Below are 17,527 nucleotides of genomic sequence, written 5' to 3' on the forward strand. Positions count from 1 at the left end.
ATTTTCCTATTTTTAGGTCCCGTTCTACTAAAGAAAATTTGAACTAAAAATAATGTATTGTAAAAAAATGATCTATATGGTAGAACAAAAAATAATTACTTAAAAAAGAAGAACTTAAGCGGAACGAGATTAGTTTGTTGTTAAAAACGACGTCGCAATCATGAAAAGCTCCCGTTATTGAGGAAGCAATGTGTAATTCGTCAATTGTGAACTCAATCCAAGTTTATTTCTTGATTGCAACTGTTGAAAACGTAGAACATGTCGAAGAGACAAACCATGTTAAAGATCATAACAATCGAATACCAATTTATACGTAATCGGAGATGATCAGAGTGAATTTATATTTATCAAAATAGATATGGCCACACTGGATCTAACCTAATTGATACCTCGCAACTCCAACACGGGAGTTTATAAAAACGACGCTGGTCGGACTTCATAGAGACTTCGCAAGTTGAACCTCTGAAGTGTTTCAAAACCTCAAACGACGGGTAATTGATAAATTGTGAACTCGTTCCTGACTTATTTCTTGATCGAAACTCTTCAATTTGTAGATATTGTCAAGAAAATAAATCATGGTAATGATAAAGGTAATCAAACACCGATTGTTACATAATCAGGGATGATCTTAGTGAGTTTTTTTTTATGAAAATGGATTTGCCCACATTGGATTAAACCCATACATGCGAGGTTGCTCAAAATGACGATTCTAGCGGATAATTGATAAATTGTGAACTCATTCCTTGCTTATTTCTTAATCGGAACACTTCAAGTTGTAGATCTTGTCAAGACGATAAACCACGGTAATGATCACGGCAATCGAACACAAATAAGTACATAATCGGGGATGATCAAGCTGAGTTTGTTTTTATGAAAATAGGTTTGCCCACATTGGATTAAACCCGTCTTATTATCGAACAAATTCACTTCGCGAGAGAGAGAGAGAGAGAGAGAGAGAGATTGTTTAGCAGAGCAGAGGAAGTGATGGGGCTGGTCTCACTGCCTTCGTAAACAGGTCTCTTCTAATCTTCCATTCATGGTCTCTTGAATTTATCTTTGATCCCTTGATGGTGTACGAGTGGTCACAGTAATTTATCTTTCATGATCACTGGAATTTACCTATTAATCTGCAACAACAATCATTTTTGAAGAAGGGAGGCTAAGAAACGATGTTTTTATCACCCACCGATCATGAAATTTTTGCTACATTTCCTGTTTCAATTGAGTTAATTAAGCTTTGTCAAGTAGTATTTGTTTACCTCTGTACGAGTGGTTGCGAGCTTGGCGACGTGATCCTTCGGTAGGACCGATCGAACCTGCTCTATGCTCGCGCGTGTTGTTATAGATTGGAATGATTTTGAAAGACTCTTTCATTCTCGTGCTTCTGCTCACACACGCGCAGTATGTGATTTGGGTTGTGAGCACTGGGTTTTGCTGTAGATTGCAAAAGATTGCTTTTCAACCTGTACTTCCAGTTTTCCTTTCGTTGAGCACAAAATATTGACATATAGAAGCTCCAATACCATTTGAGCACAAAATATTGACATATAGAAGCTCCAATACCATATATCGCTAGTTCTTAATTGTGTTTAATTGGGTCATATTATTATCTTTTTGATCATTCCCTTTAAGTTGTCGAATTTGCAGGAAAAGATGATAATTTTACATGTCTCAGCCGATGGAATAAAAAGTGCAAAGTTGACCCGGAATTTAAATTTTCGTCAAAGTTTGAAGGTCCAATTGATGGAATTTTTTTAAATGACGGTCTAACATAAATCAAAATAGAGAGAGTATAAAGGGAGCCTATGTTGTGGACCTATTTTATTTGGGTCAGAATGCATTTGTTGCCCATGAATGATTTCTATCTCACCTCAAAAGCTAAGTGTTTCGCTTAAATCTCTTGTATTTATGTTTGTCCATCCTTGTTTTAGCACGCGGACGTGCATTTCTGTGTCTCAAGTTTTAGGTTTGATCATCACTGTCACATATGATGATTCTTCCATCTTAAACACTGTCACATATGATGATTCTTCCATCTTAAACACAATGTTTTACACCGTCGCAAAATTAAGTCTTTGAAGGATCTAGTTTTCTCTGATGGCTACTGAAGAGCCTAAAGATCCATTTAAAGCAATGGACCGGAAAAATATGGGTAGTTCTGATGTGCAGAATGAGCCCAGCACTGGCCTAGTGATAAAGAAACGATTGCCACAAAAGATTAGGCAAATTCCAAAGTGCTATTTTCTTCCTCGGAGATCGATACCCTCTGCCATTGCCATTTACGGGGCATGGATTGCTGGTGGAATTGGTGCTGGGATGCTGTTGGAGGTCTAGATAAAGAAGGTCAAAGGTATTCCCTATTACCCTCTGTTCCCATACATTATTTGTGGTTTAAGTTTTTGATTCGACCCCAAGATATCTGTTGTCGTCCTAATAATCACAAGATACCCATCTGAATTAAACAGCTGAGTTAAATTTAACTCTTGAAAGCTGAGTAAATGTTGGTTGGCCATTACAACGCTTGGTGGTCTGGTGTCTGATGGTAGTAATGTATCTGTGGAAGGACACATAAATGTATAGCCCTTCTCTAGTAGTCCTAGAACACAGGACGTATTGCTCATGTGGAACATTGATTTAAGATTTATAAGTGATGTCAACAAGAAGTTTTTATAGAAAATAATCATCCATAAATGTTACTAGCATCGAGTAAGAGTTACAATTTGCTGCTTACTACAGCAGATGGAAGGCTGTTTTCGTGAATGAGGAATGTTGATTATTATGATTGAAATCTATAAATGATAGTTATATGGCATCAATAGGGGCATATTGTCTATCAACGATTTCTTATGCTATTGGTGATCACAAAAGGGGGAAGGGAAACTGGGAAAGTAGGGACCTCATGTTTTTGTGCAAGCTAGTCAAGATTATTTTTTGTTCGATGAATCTTCACACTGCCATATTCTGTGGTTGCGGACTTCTGAGTTGTCGATAGGCATTTTTTCTAAAAATAGTTTTTCAATGCAGAGGATGGTGGTGTCATCTGGGAGTTTGACAAGTAAAGGTTCGATGGTATGTTTCCTAATCCCTGGCTTACAATTTAGAGGACAACCTAATACTGGACTCAATTCCAAAGTTTTCTTCTCTGATTAGCTTCGGATTGTTTGCTGCAATGGGGGAAACTCAATTTGGAGTACTTTGAATTGTTCTACATGCTTGAATTCTTTCATGTTTTCAAGGGAAAATGTTAATATATGTTTGGATCTTGTTTTAACACATCTGCCCTTGACACATCCAAGTATGACTCATTCTAAGTTTCACAGTGCTATTACTGCATAAAAGGACTTCTCAAAATTATTAGTTGGGTTGGAGTAAGAGCGAATAGTGCAATTCTTCAAACTCAATTTTTGAATACAAAACATTAGTATTTTGATTCCTTAAGTTGAAGAATTGGCTTGGAAATGCTCTAAATGGTTTCACTCGGCCAAGGTTTCATTGTTGAATAGCCCCTATTTGCTTCAGGTGTAAGTGTCTTTCTCTTTGACTGTCTCCCTAAGTCGCCAGCCAGCCATTGTTGTGAACTCTATAAAATTATCACAAAAGTCTCAAGTGTTTCGACATTGCACCGTTGTGTCTCTTATTCTATCTATATACTACAGAAAGTTAAGCGTTCACTGTTTATTTCTTAGCTGGAACGAAACTTCTCATCGATCATAACACTTGAGCTGCCAACAGCGCAGAACAAGCTAATCCACGATCAACAAGTTTTCTTGAGCCGAACTAAACATAGTTGTTAACATGGCGGCTGGCAAGTTTGATGTGAAGGAAAACCAACCTCCTGGAACAGAGAGAATTGAACACATGCAAAGATTCACCACATAATCAATGGGGGAATTTTGACACTTGAAAATTTGCATGCACAAAAACTTATGGAAACACTCGATATACTCCTAATATAAAGAAAGGATCTTGGTGATAAAGAGAGGCGATAATACAAAAAAATTGCAAGAAAGAAAAAGAAATCCAAGCACCCTCGAAGAATCATTCCACGGAAAATTGACGCCCGTCTGTGAATGATATTTTAGTGACGGTAATAACTGTATCATGGAGAGGGAGAGAAAGCAAAGTCAAAAAAACAAGTTCTCGAAATTTCTTCCAAAAGCAGCTTCATCTGTTAAGTTCCAAAACCCACCTTTCAGTCCAGAAAACAAGCTCAAAACCCACGCTGGAAAATGCGGATGCCGAAGAACCCAACTACCTTCGAAGCCGAAAAGGCTTTTCCAGCACGTGGCAACGGTTGAATTGGTTGGAGATGACCTTCCCCACCTTGGGCGGGTCGGCGGCGTCTCAGCAAAACGATGTCGGTCAATTTCATTCACACTTCGCATTTTGAACGTGCGAGGTTAGTCAAAACGACGTCACACTTATGAAAAGCTCCCGTTATTGGGGAAGCAACGTGTAATTCGTTAATTGTGAACTCAAACCAAGTTTATTTCTAGATCTCAACTGTTAAAAACACAGAATTTGTTGAGAAAACAAACCCTGTTAAAAGATCATAACAATCTAATCGCAATTTACATACATAATCGGAGGCGATCAAAGTAAGTTTATTTTTATAAAAATAGATATGGCCACATTGGATCAAACCCAATGTTATTGAGACCTCGCGCCTCCAACACGGAAGTTTATCAAAATGGCGCCAGTCGGAATTCAATGGGACTTCGCAGGTTGAACCTTAGAAGTTTTTAAAAACCTCAAACGACAGGTAATTGATAAATTTTGAATTTGTTCCTGACTTATTTCTTCATCGGGGAGGAAGCTATGGTACACAGGGTATACCGTATGCCTAAATTATGACAATTTGTGATTTTCATTATGCCAATTTTTGGTTTTCTAATGCATATTTATGATTCTAGTTACGACTTGTACATTAAAATTTACCTGTTGAACAGGTCATTAGCAGGTTACCCATAATTAAAAAATATTGTTATTATGTAACCATAATTATTCGTACCGAAATCCATAATACTTGTACCCTAACCAAATATATGCGTACAATATCAAAAATTAAATAATGTTACCACAAATGTTATAACAACACCATAAATTGGCATTATCTTACCATAATGAATCGTACCAAATTTTTTTGACTCGTATGATATTTCGCAACAAAATCAAAATATGTCGTACCAGAATCAACAATTGTTATACCCAAGTCAAAAATATTTGTAAAATGCCACAAATTTTAGAAAATAACCACAATTATTATGACAATATCTAAAATTGTCATTTTCTTAACACAACGTGTCATATCAAAAGAAAACATATTTAAATACCACAAATTTTATAACAAACCATAATTGTTATGACAATATCATAAATTGATGTTTTCTTACCACAATGTGTCGTACCAAAGGAAATTAATTAAAATATTCCATAATAACACATGTCTAAAATACCACAAATTTAGTAATATAACCAAATTTGTTATGACAACACTATAAATTGACGTTTTCATATCCATAACGTGTCGTATAAAAAAATTCAATCAGAATGTTCAATTAATGGTAGTTATAATCAACAAAATATCATACCTCAAATTCAGTAATATAACCAAATTTGTTATAACAACACCAGAAATTAACGTTTTCATACTCACAACGTATCGTATAAAAAAATTCAAATGAAATGCTCAGTTAACGATAGTTATTATTAGCAAAATACCATACCGCAAATTCAGTAATATAACCAAATTTGTTATGACAACACCATAAATTGGCGTTTTCATACCCACAACGTGTCGTATAAAAAAAATTCAATCGGAATGTTCAGTAAACGATAGTTATAATTGACAAAATACAATACTACTAATTATTTTCAATTCCCGCCACATTATTTTTTCAAATTTTAAAATTTCCACCATATTGTCTTAATTTTCGATTCCCTCTACACTAATTTTTCAAATTCTTATTTGTCCCTACACAATACCTCAATAATTTAAACTAAAAATGAAGTTTTCGCACAAAATTTTCATCTAAGAAATTCACCAAAAAGTAAGTACTATACCCAAATTTTCGAATACAACTACAATTTCCTCTCAAAATATTAGTCTAAATCAAATTCTTTTTCTACAAAATTTAATTCAAAAAATCAAAATTCCTTTGTGGAAAAATAAGAGGTCACGAAAAAAATAATTATTCAACTGTCTCAAATGCATACACTTTCAACACTAAAATGGAGTACAAAAAAATAAGTGTGAATATCAAAAAATAGAGGGTGAAAATTATTCTCCTTTTTGTAATTGGTGAAATTAATTATATTAATACCCTATCTTATCAATATTTAGGGCGGTGCACTTAACAATTGGCACTATATATTTAACACATGGATCGGTGTCAAACCTTCACCCTATGCGTATCAATCCAAATTTAATGGTGGTCCTTGGAACTAGGTCGTGGAAGTAAAATCTAAATAATTTTGTAAATTTATTGTCATTGTACTTTCTTTCAAAAAAAATTATTATAGTCGACATTTTGATTTACACCAATGACATAGCTATAATATGATCTACAAGTGCAAACCCATCACTAGGACGGAGGCATTTGAGGCCTCTGTCTTCTCAAATTTTTAGCCTAAAAATAACGCCCTTACATACAAGAAAATATTATATAATTAATAGCCTTTAGAATTACAAATTCTCAATTGTGTACCATAGTGATAAGGTGTTGGAGTTTGGACATTTATCTAAAAGATTTGGGGTTCAAGTCTTAAACCCTTCGTTCCTATTTTTTTTTAAAAGAATGTTATTATTTTTTAGAATAAATCACATAGTTAGTCCTTGAAATTTCATACTTCAACAAATCTCATCGTTCAATTTCAATACAACATTAAAATATAATAATGCACCATCTGAGCCCCACGTAAAGTGTTTATTTTATTTTTTATTTTATTTTATCAAAATCGTCTATCTTTTACATAATATTAATTAAGTCATTCGTATCAAGAATGAAGTTGATGGCTTATAGCTAGACACTTAATTGGATGGAAAATATCATTCTATTATTCAATTTGCGTGCCGATGATGGAGCTTCCTAAACTTGATTGAGACAAAAAATTATGTAGGTGACTTAATCAACAAACATAAAAAATTCAACGGATTTGATCGTCATTATTGTGTCACAGTCGCATGGTTACATTACATTCAACTACAATAGAGGACTAGGTTTCATACCAAATATAAATTGACTGTACAATTTAAATGTCGTTAGTGAGTGTATTTTTAAAATGATCGATCAGGACTGTTAGGATGTTAAGTTATACAATATTTAATTTGTGATATTTTAGACATGTATTTTGTTTGGGAATAATAATTATTGATTGTGCAACGATATATTTTGGTCTTGTATCTAGTATCTTTTGATCGATTTCTTTTGGTACGACACATTGTGGTAAGAAAGTGTCAATTTTTTGTGTTGTCATAACAATTATGGTTATGTTATATAATTTGTAGTATTTTACACATGAGGGAGAGGGAGAGAAAGTCAATGAAGAGAGAACAACCTGTTACCTGCTAAGCCATTTTTTTATTTTATTAATTGGTTTAATAAATGGGTGGTCTGGATTATTTACTTTGAAATCCAAGGGTTTAAAATCATGATACGTACAGTACACCCCTTAATAAGGGGTGTGTACCATAGGACTACCCCTTGATCGGAACTCTTCAATTTGTAGATATTGTCAAGAAGATAAATCATGGCAGTGATAATGGCAATCAAACACCAATTAATACATAATCGGGGATGATCGGTGTGAGTTTTTTTTTTTATGAAAAGGACTTGCTCACATTGGATTCAACCCATACATGCGAGGTTGCTCACAATGACGATTCCAGAGGGTAATTGATAAATTGTGAACTCATTCCTGGCTTATTTCTTGATCGAAACTCTTCAAGTTGTAGATCTTGTCAAGAAGATGAACCGTGTTAATGATCACGATAATCGAACACAAATTAGTACATAATCAAGAATGATTGGAGTGAGTTTTTTTTTTATGAAAATAGGTTTGCCCACATTGGATTAAACCCATCTGATCATCGAATAAATTCACTTCACTCGCTCGCTCGCTCGAGAGAGATTGTTCAGCAGAGCAGAGGAAGTGATGGAGCTGGTCTCACTGCCATCATAACCAGGTCTCTTCTAATCTTCCATTCTTTGAGCCCTAAAATCTCACAACCAGTCGGCTGATGTTGATTTTGTATAGCTTTCATTCTTCTTTGCCAATATCGCACATGAAAAACAATTATGTTTATACTGGATTCATGGTCACTGGAATTTATCTTGATCCCTCGATGGTGTTTTTGCACCTATTAATCTACAACATCAATCATTTTTGAAGAAGGGAGGCTAAGAAACGATGTTTCTATCAACCACGGATCATGAAATTTATGCTACATTGTCTGTTTCAATTGAGTTAATTAAGCCTTGTCAAGTAGTATTTGTTTACCACTGTACGAGTTGTTACGATCTTAGCAACGTGATCCTTCGGTAGGATCCTTCGGTAGGACGGATCGAACCCGCTTTATGCTCGTGCTCGCATGTATTGTTATAGTTTGGAATAAATTTGAAGACCCTTTCATGTTCATGTTTCTGCTGACGCACTCGCAGTATGTGACTTTGATTGTGAGCACTGGTTTTTGCTAGAGATTGCAAAAGATTGCTTTCACATTAGAATGATTCCTTGGATATACGTCTTGGCCTGAACTTCCAGTTTTCGTTTTGTTGAGCACAAAATATTGACATATAGAAGCTCCAATACCATTTTCACACATAGGAGAATTCAACCACACGATAAATTATCGAGCTGTTGTATCTTGGAGGGTTCAAGTCAGAAATTTTTCCTACCCCCGTTTGTCACCATAGAGGGCATGAAGCTCTTTAAAGAGAGTGAGATTTCCATGCCTCAACCTGATTAATTTGTCCACTGCAATTTTAATTTTGGTGTTTATTGTATAGTTCTATCTGATCCAGGAGGTTTGTTTTCCTTCACATTAAACTTGGCCACCATGTCCGGTTCATTTTCCCATTTCTCAAACATTTAAAAAAGAATGTCAACCAAATATTTGGAACAGTGGTGCTATAAAAGATAAGAAGTTCCATTCCTGCTAAAGAATTAGTAAACCAGAAACCTAAGACCAGTAATCTGTTTCACTAGAAGTTTCATTCCTGCTAAAGAAATCATAAACTAGAAACCAAAGACGAATACTCTGTTTCACCCAATTGAAATATTTTGTTTTGTTTTCGCAGAATGGAATAACAGAAAATTTTTGTGCGACTTTTACAGAGTTCGCAACAATGGCCTGCCGGCGACTTATGGAGGCAGTTAAAGGTACACTGATACGTAAAGGAAAATGGGAAGTCAAGTTGACAATGAAACCGATATTGTAATAGCAGGGCTCACAAACACCTACTTGCAACACGTAGCTAACTTCCAAGGAATACAAGCAACAACCAAGGCATACAAGCAACAACGATACGAGGTACAAACCAAATCCCTCGTGTATTATGTGCATCAGACCATCCATTTCCTAAGATGACCTACAAAAGGACACAAGTGTAACTGGAGTTCTTTTTTTTTGAAAGTCTAACTGGAGTTCATTAAAGCTAAAAATTAACCGGGGTCGGTTATTGATTTGCTTTAAGAAATGTTGAAAGTTGTCAAATTGTCAGCTTGTTGCTTGGTAGTTCTATCATCTAAGTAAACCAGGAACTGAACTTCCAACATAGTAAACTCGATAGGTTGCTTCAACTCTATATGGTCCACACACTTTATCAGCGTATATAGCAGCAACTATGGCAAAAGGAAATAAGTTTATTAAGAAAGGCAAGGCCCAAAACCCCCTTAGATCTCACCTCTGCCGAGCTCAAGCTCTTACCCGACCCATCACTGACCTCCCCCTGGCATAATATCCGGTGATATGAAAACAACGTGATCGACCCAAAGAGGCTCATTTGAAAAGGGAGATCAACCAAGTCCCACATCATCTTACAATGATGATGATTTCTCCTTATACTTCAAGTGGAAACTCAATAATGCTAGCTTCTATGGCTTAGCAACCGTTGAATGGCAAGTGACACAGGAGGCTAGCTCTAGGATTTCTCTCTTAAGACACATTGGATCATCAAAAGAAACAACTAAATCCCCACTAAGTACTTTACCGGGGCATCTAGTGCATTTATAATGTCTTAAGATAATCAACATATTTGAACAACTTTTGAGTAACCTACAAAATACTTGTGCCACAAATTTCCTTATAGTCCAAACAAAAAATAACAGCTCCATCCTTTTCAAGAGATTTATGCATTTGCATAGATTTTATATAATCAAGCAGCTAAAGTCATGTCTTTTTGGAGGTACAAAGAAGCACGAGTGCACGACAACAAGATGAGATGTCACTAGGGACAGTCCATAGTGCACGCAATACAACACAACAGGAACTTACTCATTGGTTCATCCATATAACGCATCGGAGAGACTTCCCTTCAATTAGTAAATCAACAGCTTTGTTGATGTCTTCAAAGCTCACCTCGTGTGTAACGAATTCATCCAGCTGTAGTTCCTGAAAGCACGAAAAAAGAGTAAGGGATGATTAATGACGTGAAAACTTAAAACCAACAGCGTGATTGAACCCTTTTATGTTTACAACTCCTATTTGAGAAGTGAGAACTGTTTAGGATAGGCATGAATTACAACATTATGCCTTTGAATAGCAAGGAAGGAAACCAGCTCATTTAAAGCGTCTAGCATTTCTACGTAAGCTTCAATAGAAACTCCTCCGTCAAACCAGCTTTGTCTTAATTGTTAAGCATTGAAAGAAAAAGTTGCTAAAGTATAAGATTACCTTGTCCATATAACGTTTTACAATGATGGGAATATCATGTTTTGGTTTGAGACCGCCAAAAAGGGATCCTGTGATTGTCTTCCCACTGAGAAGTACCTCGAAAGAACTAAAGCTCAACTGGGTGCCTGGCTTGTCCAGTCCCAACACAACTGTCTTGCCCCAGCCCTGAAGTTACAAAGGGGTGAAATTTCCAGATTAATTTCTATCTGATGCACCGAGAAAGTTCGAAGATTTGATCACTTAAATCCTTTTCGCAATAAAATGTTGCTTAAGCTTACATATAAAATTTTGACATGTATACCTTGAACTCGTCCTACTAGTTTTTCTAAACAATCAACATTTATATCTTACATGGTCTTACCTCCACAAAGGCAAGAGATACATGACACTAAAAATGACAAACCAATAAAGATGTAGGTTAGCAGTTTCACTCAAAATGATGGTACGGTTGAGCGTGTGGAGAGAGAGAGAGAGAGAGACCAGTCGGCAGCAAGCAAATGCTTCGTGCACCAAGGATGCCAGACCAACACATTCAAAGCAATAGTCTACACCTCCACCAGTCATCTCCTTTATCACTTGTTTAATGTGAAAGAAGAAGAAAGACATTAAAACCTAGTCGTCAATCCTTCATTCACTGCTTAATGTCAAAGAAAAAGAAGTACAAAATTAATGAGAAATGTAACGATCTATAGAACCATATTATTATTATTCAAGTTTCCTGCCTCCATAGCCCCCAACTCCACAGATCCTGGCACTTTTTGAAAGACGAAATTCACTCACAAGCAACTATTGAGATTCAAAGCACTCCAATTGTAACTTGCTGAACCATAGTAGTCGTATAGTTCTGTAACTTTTGAAAGGGCTAACCAGCTCTGCACATTGCTACAACTGAATAATAGATGTCTTTGCATTGTCATATAATCACGTGAAGCTTTCCTATTAACTGGTCTGCATTACAGGTAGATTATTTATTTGCTCCTATCAGAGGAACCAATTTCAGCCATTTCAAACCATGAAAAGCATGTCTTCTCTTCACCAATTAGCATCTCAACGGTAGAGACAGACAGAGAAATGCGTAATCTATAATCGTGCCAAAAAGGTTTGGGTAACAAGAGTACCTCACTCAAAGATTTGTCCCCGCAACTTGCAGAGTCCACAAAATCTGTTACTCCAATTTTTTTCCCTGGGTGAGAAAGAGAAAGGACAATATCCTTGAAATCCATGCCAAGAAAACCAAAATGTACAGAACAAGATGCATGTATTCCTCAGAAAAGGCATAATTTCTTTTTCTCGTTAGGGTGATTCCAAGGGTTTCTGATTATCATAAGTGAAAGAGACCAAATACAGAAAACAAGAATCTACCTATTCCAAACTTGTTAGGGTTCACATCCACGCCGATTATTCTAGATGCCCCACATATTCTTGCCCCCTCAGCAACCTACAATGCCAAATCATTATAAGCATGATGGTCGCTTAGAAATACTATTTTTATTCCTTCGTAAGGTAATCAGCTACACGTGTTATCGACTTTGCAACAGAAAGGGAAAAAAGAAAAAATATAAGGAAGAAGAAATAGAAGATTTTAGCTGCTGTAAAATCATACTACTAATCCAATTGCTCCAAGGCCAAATATAGCAACAGTGGACCCTGCTTCCACATTTGCAGTTCTCCAAGCAACACCTACCCCTGAAACCCAACACTGTGCTTGTTTGGTATTAACTTCATGCAGGAGCTAGAGCAATGATTTAATCAAATGCAAATGCTTTTAGGAAATAACTTGGCTACAAACTTGGGCCGTAGTGGAAAATTGGTTGAACATAGTCATCTCAGACTATGCAAGCCAATCTATTATTTTTCAGTAGACCTATTATGAAGAAAACCATCAACATAAGTATGAATATCTCAAAAACCTAGGAGTATATATACGATAATTATTCTTATAAACCTGTAGTGGCAAATGAGAGGGGTTCGTTTCCTTCGGAGAAAGATTGGGGGTTGGAAGCTAGATGCGAGGCCATGAGGCTGGTCTGAAGCAGACAGTTTTTTTAGTTCCTTTTTTTCTTCGATATTCCACTTTGTGTTGGTATTCCCATTGCTTTCTTTTTTCATCTTTAAACTCCTCTAATGATCCTTTCAATATTGTCCAAGCATTCATAAACAAATTACTTCCATATGCTAGGATAAAAAGTATCCACAATCATGGTGAAGTACCTTCTACATTTTGCCTAGTGGAATTGATAAACAACCAACTTGACTAAAAAATCCACAGCAGGACAAGGTAATATTATTGGTGAAATCATACTTTTATTTATGGGAATGGGGTAGAGATGGACTGCAGCAACCTAAATTAAGCAATATATGTCGGAAACACTAAAATCTTGCCTGGCACAAATGGAGACTGCTCCCAATTATCTCCAATCAGTATAGAAGTGTAAGTCATGTTACAAACAAAAGAGAGAAATCCAAGTGTATTACCTGTTGAAACTCCACAACTGAGGAGGCATGCCCTATTTGGCGGGACTGCAGGGTCAACTTTTACTAGATGAGCAATGTCTACCACTGTGTATTCATTGAAACTTGACACGTATAGGAAATGGTATAGTGTCTCTCTCCTTTAAGATCCGTGAATCTGCTAGTTTCATCTCTATGCATCCAAGGAGAGACCTTGAATGGGAAGTTTGAACACTGCTTGCTCTTTTTGGATTTGCAATCAGCACATGCTCCGCAATCTGCCATGAAGCTTGGGATGACAATATCTCCTTCAGTCACCTCATCTACATCCTCCCCAATGCTCTCCACAACCCTTCAAGGACATAACCATGAACGGTTTATAATGCTTGGAAATTAAAAAAAATTCATGCATGGCCATTGAGATCAAACTACAGCTAAACTATGTTTTGGATCATGAAACAAGAAGATGCGGAGTGGATGAAAGCTAAATAGTACCACCAACAATGCAATATTTTGAGATACAATCACATGCAAAATAAACAAACTCATGGACACAATTCAATATTGTTTCTCATTGCTGCCTATTTATCTGATAACAAGAATGTTGTAAAATAAAACACAAACCTCAGTTAGTGCATTGGTATGAATATCCTTTTGAAGTTAAAAGGGCAAGTAATGTTGTAAAATTACATTGTTTGCTATCTCTCGCGACATAGCCATCTTTATCAATATTTCGCGGCAGTTTATGTCATGCAAGAACATGAGCCCAATATGGCTAGTTACCGCAGTTTGACAACACAAAAAAGGATTCATTTCATTTGATCAACAAAATTAAATTTCCTTTGGTTTGGAATGAGAACTGAAATCGTGCACAGATCGGGTGACTTGTGAACAATACAATTAATTGTCGAGCTTTTATTATGAAAATTCTAATGGATCATCAAAGACACAATTACAAAATCATAACAACGACATTGACAATGATGATTGGAAGTATTTCATGAAGTTACAGCTATAACCTATTTGGTCCACAGCCATTTGAGTGTTCATGGTTTTGTGATGGAAGTAAGATCAATGCAATATGTAAGAAAATAGGGATAAAAATTAACGAGACCATTGCAAACCGTAAGATCGCTAAAAAAAAGGAGAAAAATGAGGAGTAAATAAGCAAATAAATAATAAAGTTGTCCCTCTCTCTAACAGCTTATGTTGAATCCTTGATCCTTCACACTTCAGTACCTCTCTAGCTATCAGTCGTACATCAGATGATGTGAAAATACAGTGTAGTTCAAAGTTACCCGATCGATTCGTGGCCAAGAATTTTTGGGAAATAACCAGGAGGATCCTTCAAAAATCACGAAACCACAGCTAAAAGTTTATCAACTAGACAAACAAAACTTCAGTGAAATCCACTCATGACGATTCTGTGAAATCTGAGAGTCGAAGGTCATTACCTTGAGTTTCCAGAAAGTGATGTCGCTGTGACAGAGAGAGGTGCATATGATTCGAATGCGAACCTCATGAGCCTTCGGCGCGGCCACAATCACCTCCTCTATCACCAGTGGCTCCCCTGGTTTTCGAGCAACTGCAGCTGCATTTTTTCGAAAGAAAATGCCAACCTCAGCCGTGTGGACAACATGATTAATGTGCCAAAATTGATATATGTTAAAGGTGTACCGATAGATATATGCAAAATGTGTACTTATTAGATAGCTTCATATACATCGGTGGGTCCATTTTTTAACAACTTAAGCTTTGGAGATAACCAGCAAATTAACATGATATCAGAGCTATCAGAGATCTTGGGTTCAAGTCTCTTTGTCTGCATTTGTTCCCCGTTTATCTTTTGTTTCTTCCCTTCTTATTATGTTTCGTTCTATCTATGAAAATTCGCATCTCCACGTGCAAGACAGAGCTGCACGTGATGGAGGATGTTATATAGTTTGATATATATTATTGGGTCCATTTCCAAGCCACTTAAGCTTTTGGAACAACTGACAACTTAACAGCACTAATATCAGGAAAGTGGATTGATATTGTGGAAATTACATTGAAACTCTAACTTTGTTGGCATTAAACGTGGATTATCTACTGCCTATTGAGCTGCGGTTCAAAACCGTCATTCAAAATGCTTAAGAATTTAGGACGCCATAGTACCTCTGCATCGGATGGGCTTCCCTGTTGTCTTCGGTGACTCGTTTGCCGCCATTGCAGAACCAGTTGGCGCCTCTCTCTCTCTCTCTGGCCGATGCGTGTGAGCATCCGATGATCGTCTCATCTATATCAGTTATATATATTTCTCAAGGATTTGGTGGGGAGCTTCAGTCCAATTTGCCTTTGCCCTCTAGCATTGTCCTCTACTCCTCCTCTTCCAAATGGCAATTACTGGTGGTATGTTTTGCATTGCAGTTGGTATCGCTAACCCGTGGAAAACTCCAAAATGACGCATTTGGAGACTTTTGTCATTAAGCAAGCTAAACCATAGCGTTACGAGATAGCTCTATTTGTAAACTATTTTGGGCTCTAGTATGGATTTGTGGTTACTTGCAAAAACAGTCTCTAAAAATTAGTCGTTGGTGTCTATCTCTCTATACATGTAAAAGAAAAGCGATAGTATATGTCAATTTTGTCTACTAAAATTTGGAAGAGTCGTTTAGAAGCGAAAGTTTCCTAGATCTGCCGTGTTCGGTTTGAATTTTGATGGAGATTTTTGAAACTAATGAATGAAGAGAGATAGGTAGTGAAATTTTATTGGAGACTGTGTCTAAGAATTGAGACTCCAAAACGAATAAGACCGATCCCGAGAAAAAGTAAATATTATTATTATGAAAAGAGTCATAAGGACTGCAAACAAGTAGATTGAGTTTGGTTGTATTAAAAAAAAACACTTAAAAGAAGAAAAAACATGAATGATGGAGCAAATAAAAGTTTTAAATAGGTTTGGGAAGTGATTTTGTCACTTCCATTTTTGCTAGCGGTACTATCATTCTCTCACAAAACAAATCATCTAATAGAGACATAAATGAGAGTGTCGTTAGAGGAAAGTAGGGAAGTTGAGTGACAAAATAACTTCCCTAAGTTTTTTTCAAGAGAAGAAATAGCAAAACAATATGTTATCTAATAGTTTTTTTTTATGTTATTGTTATTATAATCTAAAAGTAAAACAATTTACGATTCATAATTACAAATTTATAGAGTAAGGTCGCTCACAAACGCTAATTTCCTTTCAATAATACTCCTATCTAATAGGCAAGTCATGTGTCACCTACATAAGTTAATGAGAATTTCCAGGTGGTGCGACAAGCAGCATATTTGTGCCTAGTTAAGTCACATCGTATCGTGCGGTGACTTTTTCGTTAATATTGCAATCGAGCGAGCGAGTTCAAGCTACAAACAAAGAAACTCAAGCCAAACAAAGTAATATTAGGAACCGTGTGCAAACAGAGGTTGGTTTTAAAAACTCAAAACGAACACATTCCTAGATACAGAGGTTGATTTTAGAGACTCAAAACAAACACATTCTAACTGGTTCATAGTTTACCTAAATCATTGTTGTAACTTATTTAGCTTTTTTCTAGCCTAACATCCTCTCCCCTCCTTTTACATAGATTATAAACTAACTTGCTAACTATGTATACATTGCATAAGTTTCTTACCTCTTCTAAAAAAAGGGGGGGAAAAGTGAGGTAATTTGCACACTAGGCAAAGCCAATGATGTTCTTAAGTGACTGTCAAAAAAAAATTAAAAAAAATAAAGTTCTTAAATGAAATCGGACCACGATTTCAAAAGAACATAAATGTCAATCATAAATGTTCGTACCAATTACCCTTAAGTTGTGTTTTGACCAGTTATTTTTTGCGTTTATTAAAAAATCCGAGCAATTTGAGATGGAGGAAAATATCTCCAAAATGGAAAAAGAAAAGCATGACCGTGTCCTATCGCGAAGCGAGTCTTTTTACTATTATACACCATTTTGTACACCGCGTTGCACGAGACCCATATATTTTGGGATCTTATACAAATAATCAGAGCTATTCAAATTTTAAAAAAAAAAGATTCATGGAAAAAATAACTGAGTTGAATACCGGTAAGAGCTTAATCGATTATGTGCTTAATTTGGGCTTGATTGATTTTATGCTCAATTTTCTGTCAAAAACTTAATTGCAGAATCGATAAAAACT

At 36.1% G+C, this 17,527-nt stretch overlaps 1 long non-coding RNA gene and 1 pseudogene across 2 annotated transcripts; one reads left to right on the forward strand and one right to left on the reverse strand.

Moving 5' to 3' along the window:
• Nucleotides 1–920: 920 nt before the first annotated feature.
• Nucleotides 921–3,273, forward strand: LOC131330875 (uncharacterized). 2 transcript variants are annotated; one of them, XR_009201275.1, is made up of 3 exons: nucleotides 921–1,015; nucleotides 1,648–2,350; nucleotides 3,025–3,273. It is a non-coding gene; the product is annotated as an uncharacterized LOC131330875 (long non-coding RNA). The 2 variants fall into 2 exon arrangements; XR_009201274.1 differs by having other exon boundaries at nucleotides 950–2,350.
• Nucleotides 3,274–10,304: 7,031 nt separating this feature from the next.
• LOC131330873 (alcohol dehydrogenase-like 7) lies at nucleotides 10,305–15,717 on the reverse strand (annotated as a pseudogene).
• Nucleotides 15,718–17,527: the final 1,810 nt, after the last annotated feature.

Source organism: Rhododendron vialii, chromosome 6a (genome assembly GCF_030253575.1).
Source record: "Rhododendron vialii isolate Sample 1 chromosome 6a, ASM3025357v1".
Classification (NCBI taxonomy): Eukaryota; Viridiplantae; Streptophyta; class Magnoliopsida; order Ericales; family Ericaceae; genus Rhododendron; species Rhododendron vialii.